Here is a 21,152-nt window from a genome sequence, read left to right on the forward strand (position 1 = left end):
TCAACTCTCCTAGGCTCCTCATCCCAGCAGAAAAACTCGCACCAAGGAAGCAAGGGCTGACTTACAAAGATCTTGTGACTTAGTATTGATGGAACAAAGGAATAAAGAATTATTTTAGCTTTTGATCTTTTCAAATAGATTTTCAACAAGCAACCAACCTACAACCTCTTGTGAATGAAATTTTAACTAGAGGGGTTTAAAAGCTTTATATACTAATAAATTCAAAATTTTTGAGTAATGTATTTTTATCTTTATATTTTCAGATGTTTTGTCTAGTATATCTTAAATATTGATCTATTTTATCTTTTCTTTTTTCTGAAGAACTAAGTTGCTTTTGCTTATAACTTATCATAACATGCCTTTGTATGATAAAAACAAAAAATAAAAATGCCCCACACAGATTTAGAAGGTAAGTGATAAGAAGACCTACATGTTAGTGCTGTACATGGACTAAGCTCCCCAGCTGAGAAAATCTTACATGCACATTTTAGTATGTTCTACACACATGTTAGAATTAGTCTGACATTCACACTAGCCTTCAGCAGGGTCCCAGGAAGTGGACTGAAAATTTTCCTGCCTCAAGGGTGCTTGGCTTAGAGAAACACCTGTGTATCTGGGATACAATTAAGAATTCTTCTAAACTATTTCCCCCTAGTTCCTTTCTAGAGTTTCAAATGTTAAGAAGAAGACACCAGAGTTTACGATTTTGGGGAGACAGCTTTTCCTCTTTGCAAGTTAATAACTATTATGTAGCAACATTCCATCTTGAGGCTTTTGCTGTTCTGGCTTTCTAGGAGATTTAAGAATTGTCTTACATTATAACTGCTTTGTTTGGAGGTAGCTACAGGAATCTAAGGTGGCCTGCCAATGCAGGAAACATAAGAGACTCGGGTTCAATCCCTGGGTCGGGAAGATCCCCTGGAGAAGGGAATGGCAACCCGCTCCAGTATTCTTGCCTGGAGAATCCCAGGGACAGAGGAGCCTGAGGGGCTACAGTCCATAGGGTCACAAGGAGTCGGATACAAGTGAAGCGACTGAGCATGCACACACACAGGAATCTAAAATTTCACACCGAGCAGAGGAGAGAAAGAAGACACCCTTGCGATTAGTGGGAAAATAGCAGTTTAATCACGTTGACAGAGACTGGTTGAGGGCAGGGTATGCACTGAGAGGTGTGGGTGTCACCAGCTTGACACCGTGACACATGTGAGAGAGGTCAGAACACAGTGCCAGCTCTTGCTCCTGGGCCTCTAAGCCCTCAGCCCTGGGGCCCGGGAACAACCAAAAGCTAAAACCAGGAATTCCGAGTGCCTGTGAAGCACATCATGCATGTGAGCGTCACCTCCACACCTGGTCACCTTCCCAGCTCCTCCAGGTGTTTCTGGTCCAAACATCCAGCCTTTCTGATCTTCATCCTTCCACAGAGAAGCTGATGGGCCCCTTGTGTAGGGCTGGATGTACCACCAAGCCCAGAAAAACCTTCCTGAAGCTCAGATCTGCTTCTCAGACTCAGCTCCTTCTGCCAGGATCTGCAGTGAGTATCTTACAAATAACATGTAGTTGCATTTGTTTAAATTCCTCTTCTTGGATGGAGTCCCTTGTTCCAGCGCAGCCAGTGTGACCCTCCCTTTTCTGCTGCGTTCCTGGCCGCTGGGCTCCGGTTTCTCCTACAGCTCCTGGTTTATCCTTCTCTGCCAATGTGACAGCTACTCAGCATCACCGCCTCCTCAGCCCTGCCCTGCCCAGAGTCTGAAACAAAAGGACCACAGTTTCCTCCCTGTTCTCACCCTGGTATACAGCTGGTGTTCAGTGAATGTCTGTCAAAAGTAACAGTCTGAAGTGTTACAGGATTGGACTAACGCTACTTAGGGATCTCCTTGCCTTGCACCAATCCTGAAGTCGGTTGAAATTGTGGCATTTGGAGGCAGGCACAGCTTACATCTCTACCACCCAGAGTTGACTGAGAACCTGCAGCATTAGCACCTCCTGGGATTCAGTCAGGAAGGTGGAGTCTTGACCACCTGGAGCTACTGATTTAGATCCAAACAAACACCACCACAAGGGCTATTTTGAACTTTTTAGGGAATGCTCTCTAGTGAATTGCTGGGAGGAATATCAACAACCTCAGATATGCGGATAATACCACTCTAATGGCAGAAAGCAAAGAGAACTAAAGAACCTCTTGATGAGGGTAAAGGAAGAGACTGACCTAAAATTAAATATTAAAAAAACCTAAGATCATGGCAAATGGAGGGGGCGTGGGGAAAGGTGGAAGCAGTGACAGATTTCCTCGTCTTGGGCTCTAAAATCACTGTGGATGGTGACTGCAGCCATGAAATCAGGAGATGATTGCTTCCTGGCAGGAAAGTGATGACAAACCTAGACAGTGTGTTAAAAAGCAAAGAAAAAAAGAAAAGATGCTCCAGCCAGGAAGAGAAACAGGTGGGATTTGAACCAGGTACGTCTGACTCCAAGGTGTACCATCTCCTCTCTCAGCTGGAGTGACACCCACGTGGGGAAAGCTGGGGAAGCTTGTCGGACTGCGGACCTCACCGTCAGCCCTCACAGCTGAGGGGTGCGTGCTGTTTCAGGAAGATCCCAGTTCTGTTGTTCTCTCGTTTTAGTTAGTAATTTCATTCATTAAAAAATAACAACATTATTCGGATATAATCTAGAGACACAGGTTTGATCCCTGGGTCTGGAAGATCCCTGGGTTAGGAAGACCCCCTGGAGAAGGAAATGGCAACCTGCCCCAGTATTCTTGGTGGGAAAATCCCATGGACAGAGGAGCCCATGGGGTTGCAGAGAGTTGGACACGACCCAGCGCACATGCACCAACATCATAATGTTCACCTGACTTTTACTTTTTTATTTTTAAAATGAATTTTAAGATATTAATTTATTTATTCGGCTGCACGAGGTCTTAGTTGCAGCCCGAGGGATCTTGGCTGTGTCTTGCGGGCTCTTCCGTTGCAGTGCACGGGCTCTCCAGTTGTGGTGCACAGGCTCCGGGGTGTGGGCTCAGTAGTTGCGGCACATGGGCATAGTTGCTCCGCAGCTTGTAGAATCTCAGTTCCCCGACCAGCGATCGAAGCCACACCCCCTGCATTGCAAGGTGGATTTCTAACCACCATGGAAGGCCCCGCCTGACTTTTAAAGTGTACAATTCCCAGGGCTGTAGCATACTCACAGCAGTGTGCAGTCTTCCTCCCATCCAATTCCAGAATATTCCCATCACTTGTTGCACAGCAAGCACTGCCCTCTCACCCGGCCCCTGGCAGCTGACAGTATGCCTGCTGTGTGTATGGGTTTGATTACTCTGGATGTTCCACATGAAAAGAATCATGCGTGTGGTCTCTGCGCAGGGCTTCTCTCACTGAGTGTCGTGTGTTCAGGGTGCCTGGTGCGTCCGTGTCAGCGCTTTGTTCCTCCTGGCCGAGGGGTCATCCTCTGTGTGGCTGCATGGCATTTTGTTGGAGGGAGCGGTTTTCTCCTTGAGATCCTATATAATACTGGATTAATTACGACTGCACCTCTCCTCTTGAGTTGTTAATACAATAGAGCTTTCTTTTTCTGGCAAATGCGCAGTCAGAATGGAGTTGACTGCGTTAGTTGCTTAGTCGTGTCCGACTCTTTGTGACCCCATGGACTGTAGCCCGCCAGGTTCCTCTGTCCATGGGGTTTTCCAGGCAGGAATACTGGAGTGGTTTGCCATTTCCTCCTCCAGCAGATCTTCCCGACCCAGGGATCGAACCTGGGTTATATGCGCTGCAGGCAGATTCTTGACCATTTGAACCACAGGGGAAACCAAGTCAGAACGGAAATGTCTTCAAAACAGAACAAAGCAAAATGAACTCTCAGTCTGTGCCTCTGGAGTGCAGGAAAGGCATTTCATGTACGGCCCCGGAACATGGAGTGACAGATGCCCTAGGAGTGTGGAAAGCAGAGGCAGAGTCTCCCCCATCTCAGCTGGACCAAAGAAAGCCCGTGGACAGACAGGCCATGTGACCTGCTGACGGAGGGCACACCGCGGGCTGAGCCTGCCTCCTCATTGGACAGAAAGCTCCAGCCCCAGCGCAGCAGGGGTTTCAGAACAAGGCGGCCGGGACTGCGAGCCCAGCCTCCATCTCCCTCACCAGAAACAGGGTCTGAGCGATGCTGAGCTCTGTCTGCATCTGGCCCCACCACACACGTGCACCACCAGGACCCTTTATTATGAATATGGCAGAATCATACATGGACCTCTCTGTGGAGAAACTGGGATTACGTATTCCAGGTTGTGTTTCTCTCAACCTTGTTTCCAATATTTCATAAATGTTTTGCTCTGAGGAAGTAACTCAGAAAAAAAAAATCTAAAGAAAGTTTTGGGAGCCAGAGTTGTAAGTGTAATAGTTTCCAGAGGTATGAGCAATGAAGTAAACGCAAGTGAAGAACTAAACCGTCTTCCTATGAGTTGTTCTTTTCTCTGAGCCTGTACACAATTCTAGATTTTGAAAAAAAATCTATCTCCCCACCTCCTCTCACTCACTCCCCCATCCCCTGGAAGACAGAAGCATCTGCACTGTTAATGTGTGTCTACTGGGGGAGGAAGGAATTTTGTAGAGTAGTACTTGATATCTGTGCCTCTGTGGCTGATTAAGACCCTTATCTGTGCCAGATTTTGTGCAGCAAGAGTCACATTTAACACGTAAAACTACCTTTAGAGCAGCATCTTTGAATCAAAGGAGAACAGAGCAAACTAACTAGGCAGTCGATGGGGAAAACAAAACTAATTAGCAGATTCGTTTAGCATGACGCTTGGGCCCTGTGACAGGCCTGGACTGCTCCTCACACAATCTGCCCTCACACGGCTCAATCAGCAAAGTGTTAGGAGGGCACCAGGTGCGGGGTCTTCCCTAAACCCCAACTCTGTCAGACGCCTCTTGTATCAACAGTAATACTTCCCTCCTGCTAAGTAAATAATAGATGCATTCTCACCAATATGCCCAAGTGTCAAGAGAAGAGATCTGCTTGCAAATCCTCATTAAAACAATTAAAATCTGCCTTTAGCATAAACATACAGAAAAGCCTGTGATTTGGCAGTGGAGAAAGTTAATGAAGCATTAGAACCAGATCGGTTATTGTTATTTAACGTTTAAATGGCACATTACAATTGCAAAATGCTGCATCACCCAACTCATCACTTCGGGTGGCTGGGGACTTTCTGCTCACACAGCTGATTCAGACTCCTGTGGGGAGCCAGGCTCTGTCACAGCACCTCTGGGAAGAGCACAGGAATCTGAGCCTGATTCAAGACTGTGGAGAAGAAATGCTGTGATATTGGAAGTGTGTAAACCTGTGTGTCAAGGACTCTGCTGTCTGTGAAAGTTGTGCTAACTTCCTTTAGCTCTGTGGGTCTCTATCTCAGTCTTAAGGAAGATGTTGTGGGAAGAGTCTTCCTTTCCAATAGTACCATCATGTCTACCTTTACCACCTCTAGCTTTTAATCACCACCATCTCCACCATCACCATTACTACCATCATTAACATCACCCTTACCACTATCATCACCAGCTCCACCGTCACCACAATCACCACCACCACCATCTCCACCATCATCACCATCATCACCACCACCACCATCTCCACCATCATCACCATCACCACCATCTCCACCATCATTACCATCATCACCATCACCACCACCATCTCCACCATCATCACCATCACCACCATCTCCACCATCATCACCATCACCACCATCTCCACCATCTCCACCATCATCACCATCACCACAATCACCATCTCCACCATCATTACCATCATCACCACCACCATCTCCACCACCATCATCACTATCATCACCATCACCACCATCTCCACCATCATCACCATCACCACCATCTCCACCATCATCACCATCACCACAATCACCATCTCCACCATCATTACCATCATCACCACCACCATCTCCACCACCATCATCACTATCATCACCATCACCACCATCTCCACCATCATCACCATCATCACCATCACCACAATCACCATCTCCACCATCATTACCATCATCACCACCACCATCTCCACCATCTCCACCATCATCACCATCATCACCACCACCATCTCCACCATCTCCACCATCATCACCATCACCACAATCACCATCTCCACCATCATCACCATCATCACCACCACCATCTCCACCATCTCCACCATCATCACCATCACCACAATCACCATCTCCACCATCATCACCATCATCACCACAATCACCATCTCCACCATCATTACCATCATCACCATCACCACCACCACCACCATCACATCATCACCATTTTCACCATCATCATCACACCACCACCACTATCATCACCAGGAATTGGCAAACTATACCCCATCAGACAAATTCAACCCACAAGCAAGAAAGATTTTATACATCTTTAAATGACTGAAGATAAGAAGTATATTCCATGATGCATGAAAACTGAGAAATTAAAAACTCCTCTGTCCATGAGATTCTCCAGGCAAGTATTCTAGAGTGGGTAGCCATTTCCTTCTCCAGGGGATCTTCCCAACCCAGGGATTGAACCCAGATATCCTGCACTGCAGGCAGATTCTTTACCACCTGAGTCATCAGGGAAGCCTGTCAGCATCCATAAATACAGTTTTATTGGACCCCATCCACATCCATTCATTCACATATGCCTCTAACTGTTCTGCACTAAAAGAGCAGTTAAACACCTGTAATAAGAGGCCATATGATCTGCAAAGCCTAAAATAGCTTTTATCTGCTCTTCACAGGAAAAGCTGACTGATTCCTGACCATAATCCCTCCCATACCACCACCACCACTACCACTAACATCACCACCACCAACAGCACAAGCCATGTGGACACTACCGCCACCATCGATAGCAATGACACCTCACCCCACACCACTCTGTGGTTCAGAGGTATGGAGGCCGCCTGTGCGGTCAAAGGGTTCCTCGAGAGGGCTGTGAGTGAGGACACAGACTCAAGCTCCTCCTCACCAGTGAGTGACAGAGACAGCAGTCTTGCAAGTAAATATTCTTGTCCCTTAGATCTTGCAAGTGACCTGTAGCTTGGGGTGACTTCAACTCAGAGAACCTGCAGCCACAAGCCTGAACTTGGACCCCAAGCCCTCACCCTTCGTGTGCCTGGATCACTCAGTTTGGAGTGTCCAGGGCTGGGAAATCCCACTCACCTCTGCTCTGATTCTTGGCAGGAGTAAAAGAAAATCCCCTCTGGAAGAATGTGCTAAAAAAGACAGATCTCAGAAAATGTCCACAGATCATGCTGTGGACCTCGAGTCTGGGATTAAGCACTTGAGGAAACAAGCCCTAGTCATCAGGGGTGGGTGGCTCAGTTGGTAAAGAATCAGCCTGCAATGAAGGAGACCTGGGTTTGATCCCTGAGTTGGGAAGATCCCCTGGAGAAGGGAATGGCTACCCACTCCAGTATTCTTGCCTGAAGAATTCCATGGACTGTATAGTCCATGGTGTTGCAGAGTCAGACATGACCGAGTAACTTTCACTTTCACTTTCAGCAGAGGTGAGCGAACACTGCAGAACTGCGGCCACACATGTCAGACACAGGGACAGGACAAACATGCTTACTGTATTTAAAAATGAAGGACTTAGAACCTTAAAAGTAAAAAACTAATTTGTGAAATTAAAATCTCAACAGATAGACCATCCCTTCTGACTTTAAAGTTGACGACATGCTCCAATGGTTTCTCTTACTGCAAAATAAGACCCAGGATTAGGACACACCTGGAGACATGCTGGTTGTGGAGGAAAATCACCAAAGACCACTGCCTTTCCATGAAGAACTACTGGGAGGGGCCAAGTTGCATTGATGTAGGATGCCAACCATAATAGTGATGGTGAGTTACACAGCTTTGGTAGAGACATAAGATGGTGAAGTTGATCCCTGACCCCTAATTCTCAGCTGAGAATCGATGGAAGTGGCCTCAGTGTAAGGACTAGCATCGCCAAGCACAGATTCCCAGGCCCCCAGCAGTTTCTTATCCAGTGGGATATGGATATGCAGATCTATGGACCACACTTTGAGACTCACTGTTCTATAGATTCTGACATAGTGTCAAGTAAGTGATGACCCCTGGCTCCAGGCAGAACTAGAATCAAAGCTCTGGGATGGAAAGCTCTCCTAATTTAAGCATATAAGAGAGTTGGACCATAAAGAAGTTTGAGCATTGAAGAATTAATGCTTTTGAACTGTGGTGCTGGAGAAGACTCTTGAGAGTCTCTTGGACAGCAAGGCGATTAAACTGGGCAATTCTCAAGGAAATCAACCCAGAATATTCATTGGAAGGACTGATGCTGAAGCTCGAATACTTTGACCACCTGATGTGAAAAGCCAACGGATTGGAAAAGGCCTGATGCTGGGAAAGACTGAGGGCAAGAGGATAAGGGGGCAACAGAGGATGAGATGGTCGGATGGCATCACTGACTCAATGGACATGAGTTTGAGCAAACTCAGGGAGATGGTGAAGGACAGGGAAGCCTGGTGTGCTGCAGGCCATGGGGTTGCAAAGAGTCAGACACGGCTTAGTGACTAAACAACAACAACAAAGTATCAAACAGGGACTTCTCTGGTGGTCCAGTGGTGAAGAAACTGCCCCGCAGTGCAGGGGACACAGGTTTGATTCCTGGTCAGGGAACCAAGATTCCACTTTTCCTGGGGCAACTAAGTCGTCACCTGGCAACAGAAGAGCCTGCATGATGCAAAAAGATCCTGTGTGCCACAACTAAGGCCTGACACAGCCAGAAAATACAAATATTAAAAAAAATAAGATCAAGCAATAAGTTGACAGTTAAGGTTCCTCCCACACAAAGACTTCATGTCCCTGTGAGTGAGAACCAATAGAAAAAAATAGCTTTGGACAATCAAGGATTTCAGATATTAGATAGTAGGAATATAGAACAATTGTTTATAAAATATTTATGGAAATATTTATAGAAATAATTTGTGAAATATTTACAAAAGAAATAGAAATATTTAAAGATGAGCAAGTAATAAGAGACTATCAGAAATAAACAGAAAAAAATAAAAAGTTTGAGTTTTAAAAAGTGAAAACATTTCAGTTGTTAGAAAAACTCAACAGAATTAAAAATAGCAAGATAGACACAGCTGAAGAAAAAAAATTAACTAGAAGGTACTTTTGAGGAAAATATCCAGACTGCACTATTAAAAGAAAAAGAGACAGAAAATATTAAAGGTTGGTTAAGAGTGTGGAGTACAGAATAAGAAGGTTCAACCCATTTCTAGTAAGAGTTCCAGAAAGAATGGAGAGATAAACACAGGAATGCCTCACGGACATGCTGTAGTCAAGCTGATGAACTAAACTTCATGGAGACCTTATAAGTAGTCAGAGGAAAAAAGCAGATAATTTACTCAGCAACAAACATCAGAATGACAATGTGTCGAGAGAAAGTAGCTGCCGACTTAATTTTTCTGTGTGTCTTTAAAAAAATTTTATTGGAGTACGGTCGCTTTACAGTGTTGCCTTCATTTCTACTGCATGGCAAAGTGAATTGTTTATATGTGTGCACATATTCCCCCTTTTTTTGGATTTTCTTCCTATTTAGATCACCACAGAGCACTGAGTAGAGTTCCCCGAGCTGTACAGTGGGTTATGTTACGTTACGTTAAACATTAGTTACGTTAAACACAGTATCAATCAATAGTGTGTACATGTCGATCCCGGTCCCCCGATCCACCCCACCTCTCTCTCCCCCTTGGTGTCCATACATTTGTTCTCTACACCTGTGTCTCTGCTTTGTAAATAAGATTGTCTACACCAGTTTTTTATTTTCATATTCCACATATATGCATCAATGTACAGCATTTGCTTTTCTTTCTGACTTACTCCACTCTGTATGACGGTCTCTAGGTCCATCCATATCTCTAGTTGCCAACTCTGAATGCAAGCAAATTGTCTTTCAAGAACAAAGTGAAATAAGATAGATTAAGAAATGAAGAGACTTGAGCCAAACACAATTCTAAAGGAGGAAGAGAAACGATGCTGGTGGGCAGCTTAGGGAGCAAGAACTGGTGAACAGAGAAACCAACACCTTGTTCATGAATCCAAACAAATAACAAGGCTATATGACCCCTGCCCCTCAACTGTGAGGTTCATTTAAAAAAATTAAGCACTGGAAAACAATAGTATGTAAATCAGGAGGTGGGTGATACTAGCATCTTTTCAGTGTTCTAGAAATGTGTTCAATTATTCAGTTTTAGGCTTAGGTTAAATACGCCTGGGTAAATTTCAAGGATAACTACCAAATGAATAAAAATACTATACACATTTCAAATTAGGAGAGAGAAAAAGGGAGTAAGGCTGAAAAAAAAATAGAGCAGGACAAAAATAAAAATAAAAATTGAGGTAACAAGTGAAAATAGATCGGCACTCACAATCGCCATTAATTAGTTGAAATTGCTAGTTAAAATTAATTTTCACTCTGGGTTTAAAACAGTATCCTGACATATGTTATTTATAAGAGACATACCTAAAGCATAAGGAAGTGGAAGCTCTGAAAACAGAAGAATGGAAAACATGTATACAAGAAAAATCCTAGGCAGAAAATGAAGCTGGCACAGCTTAATGAATCTAAAACAAAGTAGAAGGGGCTTCCCTGGTGGTTCAGTGGCTAAGATTTCACCTTTCAATGCAGAGGATACAGGTTTATCCCTAGTCAGGGAGCCAAGATCTCACATGCCTCAAGGCCAAAAAACCAAAATGTAAAACAGAAGCAATATTGTAGCAAATTCAATAAAGACTTTAAAAATGGTCCACTGTCCAAAAAAATCTTTAAAGAGATAAATAAAACAAAGTAGACATCAAGGAGTAAAAAAGCTACCACTTAGTAACACAGATGCTACATAGTAGGGGGTTCAATCCACCCAGCTCATTGCTCGACTTCCCGGCACACAATCAATTCATATCACAGTCTCAAAGCAAAACTGGTAGAATTACAGGAATAATGGAATATCTTCACCAGCAGAACAAGAAACTTGAAAACACTCTCTAAACCATGTTAAAAAATAAATAGACCAAGAATAAGAAAGATGTGGAATATTCAAAAAGCAAGAGTAGCAATTTTAAGCAACCAGCACATAGAAAATTCTGCATCCAGCAATTATAGAATAGATTCTTCCAGGCACTTGTATGCTGTCTTTTTCTCTGTTTCTCCTAATCTTTCCTTCTTTCTCTCTCTCCGTTCCCTTCCTCTCTCCCTTCCAAAAGTGGATCAAGTACTAAGCCATGAAGCAACAACACATCTCATATCATTTTGTATCTTACAGATTGTGTTTTGGAACCACAGTACAGTTGATATAGAAGTCAGTACACTTAGGAAACTTTCCAAGTGGCTTGGTGGCAAAGAATCCACCTGCCAATGTGGGAGACACAGGAGATGCGGGTTTGATCTCTGGGTCGGGAAAATTCCCCTGGAGGAGGAAATGGCAACCCACTCCAGTATTCTTGCCTGGAAAATTCCATTGACAGAGGAGCCTGGTGGGCTACAGTCCATGGGGGTTGCAAAGAGCTGGACAAGCACGCATGGTGGTCCAGTGGTTAGGACTCTGTGTTTGTACTGCTCAGGGCCCGGGTCAGGTAACTAAGTGCAGCAAAAAAAAAAAAAAAAAAAAAAAATCAATACATTTAGCAAAAGCCACTCTCAGTTAGAAGTGAAGAAAAAAACAAACACTTTCTTAATAATCATTGGACCAAAGAATAAAATTATTTAGAACTGAATCCTGTTGAAAAAACTACGTATTAAAGCAAACTACATACCAAAACCTAGGCGTGCAGGTGAAGAGGTACTTAGACAAAACAGCTTTACATGCACATATTAGGACAATAAAGGTTAGAACATAAATGAATCAACATCCAAATTGATAAATTAGCCAAAATAATAATAATGAAGGGAAAAGATACATGTGACAGGTAGAAACAAAGATAAGAGCAAAAATAGTGAAACAGAAAGCAGAGACTTGACACTGGGAACCAGCAAAGCCAGTCTGTTCTTTGGAAAACAAGCCTCTGGTGGCCCGGATGAGAGGCTATGATGGAGCCGGGCTTCTGACTCCGGGAGGAGGATTTGGCACATTGATTGTCTTCTGTGTCTTGAAAACCTCATTAAAATACTACTGAAAGAATGAGAAAGATCTTCTAGGCAGGGATAAACTGGGAAATTGACATATGCACACACATATACAGAACAGATAACTGATATGGACCTGCTGTTACAGCACAAGGAACTCTAGTCCATACTCTGTAATGACCTACATGGGAACAGAATCTAAAAAAGGATACACGTGTATGTACAACTGACTAATTTTGCCATGCAGCAGAAACTAACGCAACATTGTAAACTAACTACACTCCAATAAAAATTTAATTAAAAAAAAGAAAGGCCTTAGTAAGGCCTGGAAGTACCATACAAGTGCCTGGAAGAATCTATCCTAGTAGGAGGATAGTAGTAGGAGAGAAAATAGTAGCAAATACTGAAAGGATGAAAAGCCACAGCAAAATTTCCTCTTCTTTCCTAAAGAAGGAAAGTACTGGAAGGGACGAGATGGCCCCAGCTTGGAATCTGAGAGGAGGTGAGTGGCGGCCGGGGAGACAGGCACACAAGCTGACATCTGACTTTCCATTAATACAGCACACACTGAACAGTGGGGTCGTGCCTTCAAAGCTGGGAGACAAACTTTGAGTTATGCACCTCACAAGCGATCACTCAGTGAGCAAAAATAAAAAGGAAGCCAAACAACAACAGTAAATATTTTCAGCACTCAGAAAATTTATCTCACTCACACCTGCTCTAAATAAGTAGCTCACAAATTTACTCCAGAAAAAAAAAAAAAAAAACAGACAGTGGAAAACCAAAGAAGCGGGTAATCAGAGATAAAAGAAACAGTGACTATCCAGAAATGAGAAAAAGAAATCCCTGTCTAGCAGCTGGCCTGCAGCAATCTGTCCAATTTATAACAAACATCTGTGGGCTTCACAAAGGCAAGTTGTGTTCGTTGTATTGTTTCCGTCAACAACAGGAAAGAGAACAGAGCACTGGAAGGTGTCAGTGATGCTGGAAGAAGGCACAGGTTTCTTCCCTCAATGTTAAAAGAAGGTCATTCAGAAACTCCAGGAGAAACGCACAGCCAGAAAGACTGCCGGAGTTCCGTGAGTCTAAATACAAAAATCCACTCCCCCTCAACTTCCCATTATTTTAAGCAGCTATGGAATATAAAAAGGCAGATCCTGTTTGACCTGGACACTAAGAATATTTCTTCTCTCAGTACATGGGGTCTGATACTGGCAACTAGTGTAAAGGAAACAGTATTTTATCACTACACCTTGGGTTTACAGTCAACGATGTTTAAAGAATTATGATGATAGCTTTTATAATTCCACATTTGGAATCTACATAATTAAAAAACAGATTTTAAAGGTTACCAGTCCTGACAAAGTTGTCATCAGCAGTATCACCATCATCATTTTGGCCAAGAAGTGCTGGGCATTTCCTAAACACCAGGCATTGTGCTAAGGTATTTATAAGGATCAGTCAGTCAGTCAGCTCAGTCACTCAGTCGTGTCCAACTCTTTGCGACAGCATGAACTGCAGCACGCCAGGCCTCCCTGTCCATCACCAACTCCCAGAGTTCACCCAAACCCATGTCCATTGAGTCAGTGATGCCATCCAGCCATCTCATCCTCTGTCGTCCTCTGGATTATCCTGTTTAATTTTCAAAATAACCCTTTTGAGGTAGGTATTACCATTATCTTCGTTCCACTGACAAGGACCAAGAGGATGAGTACCTTGCTTCCTGCCATCACCTAGGAGCAGAGCCAGAATCACATCCAGGAAGCCTGATTTCAGGGTCTGACTCACAGCCATTAAGTGAGACTCATTCATTCTGGTGTAAAGTCAGGACACAGCTGAGCTCATGGGAAGGCACATGGTATGAGGGAGGAGGAGTGGGCAAGCGCATTGCCCACAGCCTTCTCTTGCCTGGTAGGAAGATGGGAGATGGGGGTTTAATCAAGTCCTTTTACAGATACAATAGTGATGGATGGAAGGACTCAAAATTATACACCAGAAAGCTTGGGGGAAGGAGATGGGCAGTAATTCTAGTGATCTACATTCTAGCCATAAGTAAGTGAAACTCTCCCCTTTCAAAACAAGGGGTTTACTGGACAGAATATAAAGCCAATGGAATAAGAAAAAACTAGATGCACCCAGCAGTCCAGGCGTGGTGCTGGCTGTCGAGAGGAACAGGTGGCCTCTGGAGAGCAGGTTGGGGATATGGCTGATACATTAGGACTCAAGGTGAGAGGTCTGAATTTTTCACCGCTATCTTTGTCTACTACTTAATATCTTGCTGTATCTTTGTTATCCAAGTCAAAACAACCACAAAAATAATTTTCAAGTCACTTATTGTGGAGGAATTGGAACCCTTGTACGTGAGTACTGGCAGTGTACAATTGTGTAGCCACTGTGGAAAACAGTTTGGTGGTTCCTCAGAAATTAAACCTAGAACTAGCAGATGATCCAGCAGTTCCACTTGTGGGATTTACCCAGAAGAACTGAGAGCAGGGTCTCTAGGAGGTATCTGTACACTGTGTTCATAAGAGCATTATTCACAACAGGCACGAAGGGGAAGCAACCCACGCGCCCATCAATAGATGAAGGATCAGCAAAATGTTTTACATTCATTCAGTGGAATATTATTCAGCTTTCAAAAGGAAGGAAATTCTAATAACACAGAGGAGACCTCAGAATATCATGCCCAGTGAAATAAGCCAGACACCAAAGGACAAATACCATATGATTCCACTTTTATTAGATACCTTTTGGTCAAACTCGTTGAGACAGAAAGTAGGGTGGTGGTTACCAAGGGCTAGGGGAGAAGGATGAGGAATGATTATTTAATAAATATAAGTTCAATTTGGGATGATGAGAAAGTTCTGCAGATGGATGAGGTGATGATTATGCAACAGTGTGAAAATACTTAACATTACGAAGCTGCATATCTAAAAATGGTCAAAATGGTAAATCTTAAGTAATGTGCATTTTACCATATTAAAAAAAATGACTTTGGGGACTTCCCTCGTCATCCAGTGGTTAGGTCATCCAATGCCCCTTGCAGCAAGGGGCACATGGGTTCAATCTCTGGTCGGGGAACGAAGATCCCACAAGCTGTGGAGCAGCTAAGCCTGTGCACCACAACTAGAGAGGCCCCGTCCTGCAGCTACTGAGTCTGGGCACCGCAGAGTCCACGAGTCCACTGACATCCGTGGTCTCGCGCGCCTCCCACTGCTGAGCCTGCAGGCCATAACTAGAGAGTCCGTGTGCTACAACGAAGATCTGGTGCACCCAAATAAATAAATGAAGATTAAAAAAAACTTTAAAAAATTGCTTTCTTCAAAACAAGAAGCAGTGACTTTGGTGTCCTAACCAATAAGATATGGTATATTTAAAGTTATTTGAGTTTAAAATAAATTATTTCTTTTATCATTTTCTGGAAAGTACAAGAATTCTAGAACATGTTAATTCTGATTATGACCTCCCAATTTAGTATTATGATTGCATTATTTTAAAGTGTATATATAATATATACAAAATATTATTTTAAAAACATATAGTTATATGAAGTACATATATTTTAAACCCTAAATTATTTTATTATTATTTAATGAGGTCAATATTCACTTAAATTTGCCCACATACATAAAGATATGCTCAGGGAAGATCCTTGTCATAACTCAGCAAATCTCAGTAGCCATGGATTGTAAAACACATCCCTATTTCAGAATTTCAGAAAAACATTGAAGTGTGAAGACTGTGCATGCTAGAACTGAAGAAATAAAATATTAAACAGAACCTCAAACTGCAACATCTTCCCAGAAAATCCTTCCACCTTGGCCAGTTAATAAATGGGCGTCACCTGCAGGAGTTACACCTTGTGCTTTGAGGGGTGGCAGGGGTGTGTAAGAGCGTGTACACAGGGGAGACAGACAGAGGGAGAGAGAACTCGACCATGCACCCAGCAGACCAGAGTTTGACGAGGAATAAAATTACCAAAGGATCAAAGCAGCAGCACAGCAGCCCATCCATATCCACAGAAAAGACGCACTGAAGTGGGCTGTGGATTGGCTGTTGCTAGGATCCATTTCACGGAAAAGGGTAAAAAGAAGGCTGCAACGATGACATGCTTCTTACCTTCCCAAGTTCGCAGAAATAAATCCAGAAGGAGAACACGGCCAGCTCCTCCTTCACACCATAAACTGGCTACTAAAAGACACCTATAGGACAGCATACGATCTTAGGGACCCACGAAAACAGATGGGGTTTGCTTTTTCCCGTACAACGAGGTTTTCCTAAACCTCAGATTTGCTAAAGTACACTAAGAGCCTAAAAACTAAAAGTGATATTCCCTCACATTTTCCTCATAAGGAAGGGCTTCTTCAACCCAGAAACACACTTTATTACAAAGATTCAGAAACGGAAGCACCATCTCATGCTGCGTCTCTGGCCCACCTTCTAATTAATGGACACAGTAAACATTCAGGTACCTTAGACCTTCATGGGGGAAGCACTGACCAGCTCATCTGTAGCTGACGTGCACCTGCCAGAGTATGCCTTAGAGATAGAGAGCCATCTTTCAGCCCAGCCTTCCCAGGCGACGTCTCAGGTTTTTCCCTGCCGTATATTTTCAGCCTCTCTGCCAGTCTGGCGTCTTCACAGACCTGGCAAACACAACTGGAGTAACGGACCGGTCTGGACCAATGGCAGAAGGTGAAGACCTTAGGAGGCTGGCGGCGGGGGGGACATCCTCATCGCAGGTCACCTGCTGCTTCGTCAATCTCATTAGCTTTCAGCAGAGCAGAACCAGCTATTTCCCAGGGGAATTCTTCAAAGTTCGATGGCTGAGACTTTACGGAGTGAAGATGCAGAGCTCCCAGTGGGTCACACACAGAACGTAGCAAGAACGAGAGGCAGGGACACAGTCAGGGCCAGGAATTCAGAAGAGCCGGGCTTTCCTTCAGAACAAGGAGTTTCTCTTTGTTGAAAACATTTCCCTGAAAGGCTAGCTAAGTCCCAGGAAGGGAGAAAAGGAAAAACCAGCCCTGCTGGTGGTAACAATGTTTCTACCAGGACAGGGAGAAATCCTGCAAAAATTCTTGTTTCTGCATGAGAAATCCACTGCAGACACAACATTGAACAATATACATTATCATATGTAAAACACAGCCGTGGGAGTTTGATGTATGATGCAGGGAACCTGAGCTCTTCTGACAACCTGGAGGGATGGGGTGAGGAGGGAGGTGTGGTGGGTAGTTCAGAGAGAGGGGACACAGGTGTGCCTATGGCTGACTCACGTTGATGTATGGCAAAAACCATCACAATATTGTATATCCTCCAGTTAAATAAATTTTAAAAAGATCGACGTATATACACTGCCATGTGTAAGATGTATAGCTCATGGGAAGCTGCTATATAGCACAGGGAGCTCAGCTCAGTGCTCTGTGACCTAGAGGGGTGGGATAGGGTGGCGTTGGGGGGAGGTCCAAGAGGGAGGTGATGTATATATACACACAGCTGATTCACTTCATTGTACAGCTGAAACTAACAAAACATTGCAAAGCAATTATACTTCAATAAAAATATAATAATGTAATCTAAAAAAAACCAAAAACCTGCCTCAAGCTTTGCTTCTGAGTGACGCCCTCTCCCACCACCCAACCTGGCTGCCTGGACACAGATTACAGTCCGAGCTTCTCTGCAAAGTCACACCCATTGCTGCCCCCTCCCCAATTGCTCCTGAGAATCACTGAGCACCGACCCCAGTTCTCAGGACCCTCCTCCTCTGAGGGTGCCGCCACCAGTCTATGCAGCCCCCTTGACTTGCGGCAGTGGCTGAATATGGCCAATTTAATTTGATCCCAGGCTGTGCTCCTTCTGGCCTTAGCTAGTGGGCCTGGACATAGTAAGCCTCAAAGTTAGAAAAACAGGTACCACAAGAGGCTGGATCACAGACGCCAGCACGGAGACCAGGATGTATTCCGAGTGATAAACCAGAGGCTGAACCCAGGGCACTTGCCCCACCCTGTTTCTGCCTATTTCAGTCCTGGTGTCACCAGATCACTGTTTTTCTTGGGAGAAATCTGCTTTGAGACAGACCATGCATGCGACGTGTAACCTCCTGTGATAGAGCCTCTGACCAGGTTGCGTAGCAGCAGATGCTGCCAAAGGCAGAGCTGAGCGCACGAGAGAGCAAGGGGAACATTCCGGGGCAGAGATGTTAAAGACAGACACGAAATATAGAGCCTGACACCCGAGCTGAGGCTACTGCCTCCCTGTGGAGAGGTCAGTCTCAGTAAACGAGGCTTGGGTTGTAGTGGTCCCTCCAGGAGGAGTAGGAACGGATGCCCCTCATTAAGATGGGACTCTCAAAGGATGACTTGTCCGGTGAAAGTGTTGCCTAAAATCACTGTTCATTGGCACAGGGAAGGGGACAATGGGGGTGACCCTCTGGGCCTGAGACTGGGGCATGTTTTCTGCCGGAAATTTCATGTCATGTGGAACTGAGGTCTGAGATGTTAATATGCATGTGGTCAGGAAATCTCTCAAGTTGAGAGATTCACATTAAAAAAACAACATGGTCTCAAGTCAGGGATCCCTGGGGCACCCACCAGACACACCTTCCCATCAGGAAATTCTCAGCTAGAATTTTCAGAGTTCCACAGAGAAGGATCACAGTATAAACATTTACAATTTACCAAGAAACCACCCACCATGTGTCTATGTCAGTGGACAGAGCTGCCTCCCAAGAACTTAGGAACAGTAAGAAGTGATTTGGTAAGTCTCTTTCAAGATGTTCAAGGCATGCAAGGAGGAAGCATTAATAAATCATGAAGGGGGAAGCACACTTTCAAAAGAGATGAGGCAAATTGGAATTTCCTAAAGTAAAAATATGCACTGAGTTTAAAATAAGACAGATGAGTTAATGAGCAAATTGAATGTATCTGATGAGAGAATTAAAGCACAGGAGCATGGCGGTGCTGACACTGCCTGCAGTCAGCATACAGTGGGAAACGGGAGGCACAAGGAGAAGGCAGGAAGATAAAATGAGAATGTCCTTTAATCAACTGATAGAAACGCTGCAGGGAGAGGGTGGGGTTCCAGCATGAGGGAACACTGAGAAAGGAAGAGGCAACGTCTAAGGAGATTTGAGATTTTCTCAAAACTAGTGGTGGAGAAGGAAATGGCAACCCACTCCAGTGTTCTTGCCTGGAGAATCCCATGGACAAGAGGAGCCTGGAGGGGTACAGTCCATGGGGTCACAAGGGTCGGACATGACTGAGTGACTTTCACTTTCACAGAACTAGTGAAAGAAGCATATAATACAGGTGATTCCACACCTATACATCTTAGAGAAAAACTACACAGAAAGATGATCCTAACCAGAGGAAAATGTATAGACTGTCTCCAAGAAAAAGGCAAACCAAGAGGAGATGTCTCACCAACAGTCATAGAAATCATAAAAAAAAAAAAAAAAAAAAAAAATCAACAAGATGTCAGAGAAAGTGAGAAAACACACTGGACCTAGAACTCAATACCTAAACTATTCTTCACAAATGAGAACATACTCCATTTGGCCAAACACTGAGAACCACCAACAGACCCTCACTGAAAGGGCTACTGCAGCATGTCCTCCAGCCAAAGAAAACTGATCACAGAATGAAGAAATGAAATGAAGGTGTAAGGAAGGGAGAAATGTGGTCAATCGTTAATAAGCATTGACTACAGAAGATGACCGCAACCATGCGGCAGTAATGACGAATTCTGAGAGGAGTGAGAGGGAACAGAAATTCTGAACAATCACACAAGATGGGAGGAGAATTCTACGATCCTTACATCATTAAGGACTTCCCTGGTGGCTCAGACGGTAAGAGCATCTGCCTACAATGCGGGAGACCCGGGTTCGATCCCTGGGTTGGGAAGATCCCCTGGAGAAGGAAATGGCAACCCACTCCAGTACTCTTGTCTTGAAAATCCCATGGACAGAGAAGCCATGGACGGATGCTACAGTCCATGGGGTCGAAAAGAGTCAGACACAACTGAGCCACTTCACTTTCACTTACATCATTAAGGAGCAGGATGATGGCAGCACTAATTAAGGAGTACACATAACATTTTAAGAATCACATCTAGCAATGTGAATAAAAAGTATACCTTCTAAATAAGTTGAGGGCAGAAAAAAAAGAATAAACAGTTCACAAGAATCCAGAGACCCAGATTTACTTTAAAATGACAACGAGCTGAAGTTGCGTGTGTCTGTGTGTGTGCACCCACGTGCACTCGCTGAATCCCTGAGTCCCTCTGGGACTGAGTACAACCTGCCTGCAGCCCAGTGGGTCATAAATTCTGAGTGACTGCTGTCTGTGCCAGGGGTTTCTGCAAAAATTACAGGGACCCAGTGACATCTTACAGTAAACTGATATTCACTCCAGAGAGAGATTTACTCCTCAAGGCTGTGCTGTCCTTCATATATTTTATTTATGGTCTTTTTATGCTGTGTTACTTTCTTAAATCACAATGAATGCATTCTGTTGTAGGCCCCGGTGTCCTGGCAATTGTGTTTTTATTTCTTATTGGCCTGGTAGCAGTACTCTTTAGTTAATCTGTAGGTTCCTTATTTCTACCTCTATTTTCTTTTCCCTTCAATTCTCACAATCATTCCAGAGTGCGGGGAGGAGGGGTTGGGAGCTGGAAAAATCATGTCCTTTTAAAAAATTTTTTATTGTTTTGAAGAACTGTATCTATTTAGCTTTCAATTTCTATTCTTGCTTTAGCATATGTTTGCTCATTTGTTTTTATTTAAAATTTTAATCTTTAACTTTTGGCTTTCCTCTTAGTTTTGTGCCTGTATTTTTTTTTATTTGCTTGTTTTCACATCTATTTTCAATTTTTTTTAAACTCATTGCCTTTTTTTTCCTTCTTGGAGCTTTAAGTTATCTGATAGTTAAATATCACCCCTGGTTCTAACTTTCCATTTCCCCACTGTTAATATTGAGTCAACCCTTAACCTCCTTCCCATTTCCTTAGTCTGTTGTT

At 43.8% G+C, this 21,152-nt stretch overlaps 1 protein-coding gene across 2 annotated transcripts in view; it reads right to left on the bottom strand.

Annotated features, from left to right (window-relative positions):
* SYNDIG1 (synapse differentiation inducing 1) overlaps positions 1-21,152 on the bottom strand; it is a 102,930-nt gene that overhangs the window by 53,902 nt on the left and 27,876 nt on the right. The window lies entirely within an intron of this gene.

Source organism: Bos indicus x Bos taurus, chromosome 13, assembly GCF_003369695.1.
Source record: "Bos indicus x Bos taurus breed Angus x Brahman F1 hybrid chromosome 13, Bos_hybrid_MaternalHap_v2.0, whole genome shotgun sequence".
NCBI lineage: Eukaryota > Metazoa > Chordata > Mammalia > Artiodactyla > Bovidae > Bos > Bos indicus x Bos taurus.